This window comes from Octodon degus, unplaced genomic scaffold (assembly GCF_000260255.1).
Source record: "Octodon degus isolate 3935 unplaced genomic scaffold, OctDeg1.0 scaffold00009, whole genome shotgun sequence".
NCBI classification, from domain to species: domain Eukaryota; kingdom Metazoa; phylum Chordata; class Mammalia; order Rodentia; family Octodontidae; genus Octodon; species Octodon degus.
The window spans coordinates 9,442,877-9,448,876 of record NW_004524585.1 but is presented as its reverse complement, the minus strand read 5'-3'; the positions used below and the strand labels follow the sequence as shown (position 1 = coordinate 9,448,876).

At 41.7% G+C, this 6,000-nt stretch overlaps 1 protein-coding gene and 1 pseudogene across 3 annotated transcripts in view; one reads left to right on the top strand and one right to left on the bottom strand.

The window, feature by feature from the left end:
• Positions 1-313, top strand: part of LOC105741027 — a 2,980-nt pseudogene extending 2,667 nt beyond the window's left edge.
• Nr5a2 (nuclear receptor subfamily 5 group A member 2) overlaps positions 1-6,000 on the bottom strand; it is a 144,149-nt gene that overhangs the window by 8,829 nt on the left and 129,320 nt on the right. The window lies entirely within an intron of this gene.

Below are 6,000 nucleotides of genomic sequence, written 5' to 3'. Positions count from 1 at the left end.
GCAAGGCCATTTTTGCTGGCTATAAGCGGGGTCTCCGGAACCAGAAGGAACACACAGCTCTTCTTAAAATTTAAGGTGTTTATGCCCAGATGAAACAGAATTCTACTTGGGCAAGAGATGTGCATATGTGTACAAAGCAAAAAACAACACAGTGACCCCAGGTGGCAAACCAAACAAAACCAGAGTGATCTGGGGAAAAGTAACTTGGGCCCATGGAAACAGCGGCATGGGTCGTGCCAAGTTCTGAAGCAACCTTCCTGCTAAGGCCATTGGACACTGAATCCGTGTGATGCTGTACCCCTCAAGAATTTAAACTAATGGAAAATAAAAGTGCATTGTGTTCTTGTTAGAGAGAGAGAGAGAGAGAGAGAGAGAGAGAGAGAGAGAGAGAGACAGACAGACAGACAGACAGACAGACAGACAGAGAGAGAGACAGCAGAGTTGCCAGCAGGAAGGAATAGTCCTCACACCGCTCTTGAGTTCTCACCTTGGTTTTGTCTCAACCTGAGATCAGTGACAAGTCAGTACTGTAGGACTCAAAGTTCTGTGGTGGTGAATAGGAAGAGTTGGACTTTGAGGTCCCTGTTGTCACCTACAGCATAGGGTTCCATGCATTCTTGTTGGCAAACAAGTCCAGGAACTGTCCTACTTGCCCACAGCTTCCATGAACCCAAGGCTTGCTTTTTAACATAACCCTCTGCATGTTCCTTCAGTTCTCCATGATGAATGACCTGAATTCCAAATCACATCAAACACTGCTTAGTTTTTTAGCTATGATTTGACGCAAGGCACTATTGGCACACAGCTGTGATCCTGGACTGCGGGCGGCTGAGGCAGGAGGAGTGCAAGTTCCAGCCCAGTCTAGCTAACATAACGGGACCCCAAATTAAAAACAAAAATTAACTTTAAAACATTTGAGATGTGGCTCAGTGTAAAGGCCCTGGGTTTAAGCCCCGGGACACAAAAAGAAAAAAAATATGGAAATCAACTCATTTATATAAAAGGAGTCCCACTTTATAGGAACCCATGAAGCTTTTGCAGGTATGAAGTCAATATCTGCCAAGTTTCGAACATATCTCCTATGTGCTCTGACATGGCACACGTCTTTGCTGTGGTCATAGAGCATACAACATTGGCTATAAATGGGACCACTTCAGTGCTCAAAGCAAAGCAGTATTTCTTGCGTTTACACAACTCACCAAGTCTTTGAGATAAGGTCTGACAGTGTAGTTCAGGTTGGCCTTAAACTCACTGGGTAGTCCAGGCTGGCTTTGAAATCCTCCTTCCTCAGCTTCCCAGAGGGCTGAGATTACAGGTATGGCCATCATACCTACCCCCCACTTTACCAAAACTGGTCAATGCCACAATCTTACTCTGAGGGCACACATTGGCCTCTTCCACCCATGCCTAGAAACATGAGTCTTTCCTGCTGGTTCTCCAACTTGCTGAGCTTCTTTCTGCCTCAAGACATGGCCACCTGCTTCCCTCACACTCTGTCTGGTCTTCCATGTGAGACTTGTGTCTTCACTGTTTTCCTGCAGCCCTCTTCAGCAAAGTAGGCTTTGCTGACTCAACATCCTAAAGAAGTTCTGTGTTCCTCTCAGCCCATGTGCCTTCATGATCTAGAATCTGTCTTTAAAAGCACTTGTAAGGGGCTGGGGAGATGGCTCAGTAGGATAAGCGTTTGACTGGCAAACACAAGGATCTGAGTTCAATCCCCGGTTCCGCAAAAAAAAAAAAAAAAAAAAAAAAAAGCACTCGTAAGCTATTGAAGAAATGCACTTATATTTATTGTAGCACTACTCAAAATAGCCCAAGTGTCCATCGATGGAGAAAAAAATGTGAGGGAAGGGAAGAGGGAGGGGAAGAAGGGGTAAAGAGACAGAGACATCCAGATGGAGACTATTCAGCTTAACAAAAGTGGCTGGGGAGATGGCTCAGTAGAATAAGCACTTCCCTGGCAAGTGCAAGGGCCTGAGTTCTATCCCCAGTTCTGCAAAAAAAAAAAAAAAAAAAAAAAAAAAAAAAAAAAGACAGACACTGTGACTCAACTTACACTGGCAGCTAGAGCTGTCAAATTCATAGACATGGAAAACAGAATGGTGGTCAGAACTACTGACTAACAGAGCTTAGTCCTGTAAGATGAAAAGTGATTTGGAGATTGGCCATGCTAACAGTGTAATGAACTAAACACTAGTAAACTGTATATTTAAAAATGGTTACATTGAAAATCTATGTCCCCACAAAAATGCGCAAGGATATTTATAGAAATTTTGTTCATAATTATCTGAACGTGGAAGCAATTAATATGTCTTTCAGTAGGTGAATGGATAAGTAGAGGTTGGCACACTCAAAGAATTATTATTCAATTCCAAAAAGAAATGAGCTATCAAAATATATTAGGTAATCAATCTCTCTCTCTCTCTCTCTTACACAAGCAGTACTGGGGATTGAACCCTCCCCCCACCCCAAGCCACAATCCTTGGTCTACCTTTTCCTTGAGGAAGTATCTCACTAAGTTGTTAAATTGCCCATGTTGGGTTCAGCCCTCCAGAGCGCTGGGATTACAGGGATGCAGCTCTATGTCTGGCTACATGGTAGAACTTTTATCATTTATTTACTTTTTTCTTTTTGAGACAGAATCTCACTATGCAGTTCAGGTTGGCCTTGAGCTCACTTTTAGCCTAGACTGGCCTCAAACGTGCAATGATCCTCCAGCCTCAGACTCTGAGCCAATTTAAAAGTGCTGCCTGCCAGGCCGGTGGCACAAGCTTATGGTCTCAGCACGTGAGGCCAGTCTGGGATACATAGTAAATTCAAGGCCAGCCTGGACTATACAGCAAGAACCCTGTCTCAACCCCTCCTCTCACAAAAGCCACCTACTATTGATTCTACCTATATGAAAATCTGGAAAAGATGACAAAACTATGGAAACAATAAAAAGATCAGTGGTTGCTAGGATGGGGGAGAAGGATGAATTGGTGACACACAGGGCATTGAGGACACTGAGGTCACTCTGTATCACACTGTCATGATGTATCCACATCATCACACACTTGTCCAAACCCACAGAACACACAACCCCAAAGTGAACAGAGAACTTTGGGTGTGAACCATATGTCAATGTAGTTTCATCACTGGTAACACATGTGCCACGCCAGTGTATGGTGTGGTGTGGTGTGGTGGTGGTGCTGTGTGTGTTGTGTACATACTCAAAATTAATATCTTCTCAATCTTGCTATGAATTCATGAGGGCTCTAAAAATAAAGGTGAAAAACAAACCAAAACACAAAATTGCACATTAACAATATTTAAACTCTATAAAAAGTGGTTAAGATGATGCACATTATGTATATTTTAGCACAGTTAAACATTATTTTGAGCTGGGTCCATGGTTCCATGGTACAGAGCTTGCCTAGTGTATACAAGGTATGATAAAAATACAGCAAATGTTTAGAACTTTTTTAAAAATGAAAGATACATGACAATTAATCCCCTCCAAGTATTCTCTTCCTCTCTGAACAATTATCCTGTTCTTCTTGCCACTTGCTAAAATGCCTCTTCTGTGAGTACCTTTAATTGCTCTGTCATAGCTGCCCTGATGCCCTTAGTTGGCACAAAGCATTCAGCTTCCATGGTCACTTCAGCTTCGGGGAGGTGTCAGAAGTTGCCTAGTGCCATGTCTGGTGGACAAGGTGGACAGGGACGCTGTAGGAACCTGCCTTTCTCTTGAAAGGCTGGTCAGCAGTGACATTCACTAGTTTTAATCACATCTGTGGACACTCACAAAACAGGATTTCAAGAACTGCTTCAGAAAGTAGCAGGGGCACTGGGCTACGTGCATTTGAAGCAAGGGGCAGTATTTTGAGGAGGATTAAGGGTGATATGTCTTTTACAGAAATGACTTTTTAGAAACTAAACATTTACCTATATTTCAAACACACCTTGTGTGAGAACCTAGGCTTGCTCTACAGTTCAGAAAGAAAAAGAAAGAAAGAAAGAAAGAAAGAAAGAAAGAAAGAAAGAAAGAAAGAAAGAAAGAAAGAAAGAGCATATGTGTAAGTTTTAAAACATAACAATGATCACTTGTGGATCAACTGCTCATTAGAAAAGATAGAAAATCACCCACCCCCCAGGCTGCCTGGGTACTCCTCCCACAAATGAATTCTTGATTCCAGAGATGACCAAGAGTCAGAACTCAGTACATTACTTTGCTTTCTCCTTAAATAAACATTTTTAATGTTGTTTTGTTTTGTACTGGGAATCGAACTCAAGACCTCATGCTTGTCAGGCAGAGGCTGTGCCACTGAGCTATATCTTCAACCCAGTATTGCTTTTTGAATGGCCTTATTATAAATGTGTTTGTCAAGCTTTAAAAATTGCCCACCACCCTCCACTAGAACAGAAGCTCTGAAGGCATAGACTTGGTCTCACTTGCTGCTTCGGCCCTAGCACCTGCCCTGGGCTCCACAAACAGAAGGTCCACCGTAAATGGGTCAATAAACTTCTTAATTAAGTATTTTTCTTCTCTTCCCATTTTGTAAAATTTTTGCTTTCAACGTGCTACTCCTCTTCCACTATCAAATTTATGGCAGGCTTTATTTTGATTTCATGCAGAACTGTTTTATAATAGCAAGCAAAAAGCACAAACTCAATTATGTATTGTGTTTTCTTAGGAAACAGATTCAAACAGGAATTTTGGCCAGGAGCTTTGACTGCAGTGCCAAGCTTGCCTGTGTTGCATGAATCCCCTGGACTTGTCTACGTGCGGAATATTCTGCTGTCCCTTTCTCATCTCATTGCCTGGTGCACCTGATGGATGACCTTGTGACATACAGTTGATTACTGGATGTTCATCAGATGGCACGAGTGCATCTCAAATAAACAATGTCTAAACCTTCTTGCTCTCACGCCTTGCATGCTGGGCAAGCCCAATATTCTTGTTGAGGATTTTTACTTCTATTAAAGGGACTGCCCTTTAGCTCTCCTTTATACTTAGACCCTTCTCTAGTTTTGGAGTCAGGGTAATGCCAGCTTCCAGGAATGGCTTCAGGAGTATTTCTTTCCTTTCAAGAGAATTTCAGCAATATTGGCATTAGACCCTCACTGAAGTTCTGCAGTGAATTCAGAAATGAACCCATCAGGTCCTTAGTTTCTTTTCTTTTTCTTGCTTTCTTTTCTTTCTTTTTAGAAGGAAAGGTTTACTTTGGCTCACAGATTGTAGAGGTGTCAGTCCACAGTTAGCTGGCTCCAAGGAGGGCAGCATGGCAGAAGGGCATCGGAGGGAAGTACCTCTAGACAAGGCACAGCAAGGAGAGAGAAAGAGACTGGTAGGTTTTTTTGTTATTGGCTGTTATTGGATTGCTTATTCAGGAGTTTATATCTTCTTGATTTGGTTTTTGTGTTTGTTTTTTTCCTTAGACAGGGTCTTGCTCTGTCAGGCTGTCCTTGAACTCACTTTGTAGCCCAAGATGGCCTCAGATTTGCTGCTACCCTGCTGCTCAGCCTCCGGATTACTAAAGCCATCTTGGCTTGGTTTTTGTAATTGATACAGATCTAGGATATCTATCTATTTCTGGATTTTCCAATTTCTTATAGCACAGGTTTTCAAAGTGGTTACTTATAATCTGGATTTTGGATAGATCCATTGTGGTTTTGTCTTTTTCATTCCTAATTGTATTGCTTGTCTTCCTTTTATTTTGTAAGATTGGCAAAAAGTTTTCACTGTTCATTTTTTTGCAGAACCAGTTCTTCAATTCATTCTTTATACTTTTTTTTCATAATTTCATTAACATCTGCTCTGATCTTTAAAATTCCCTTCCCTTCCCCATACTAGGTTTGGGTTGTTCTTGCTTTTCTAGAACCTCGAGGTCGTTAAGTTATTTATGTGTATACTGTTTGCCTAATGTGGGCATTCACAGTCTCAAAACACCCTCATCTGAAAGCTTTCAGTGTTTCTTTCAATCTAATTTACTGTACTAGCATTATTGTTTGATTCCA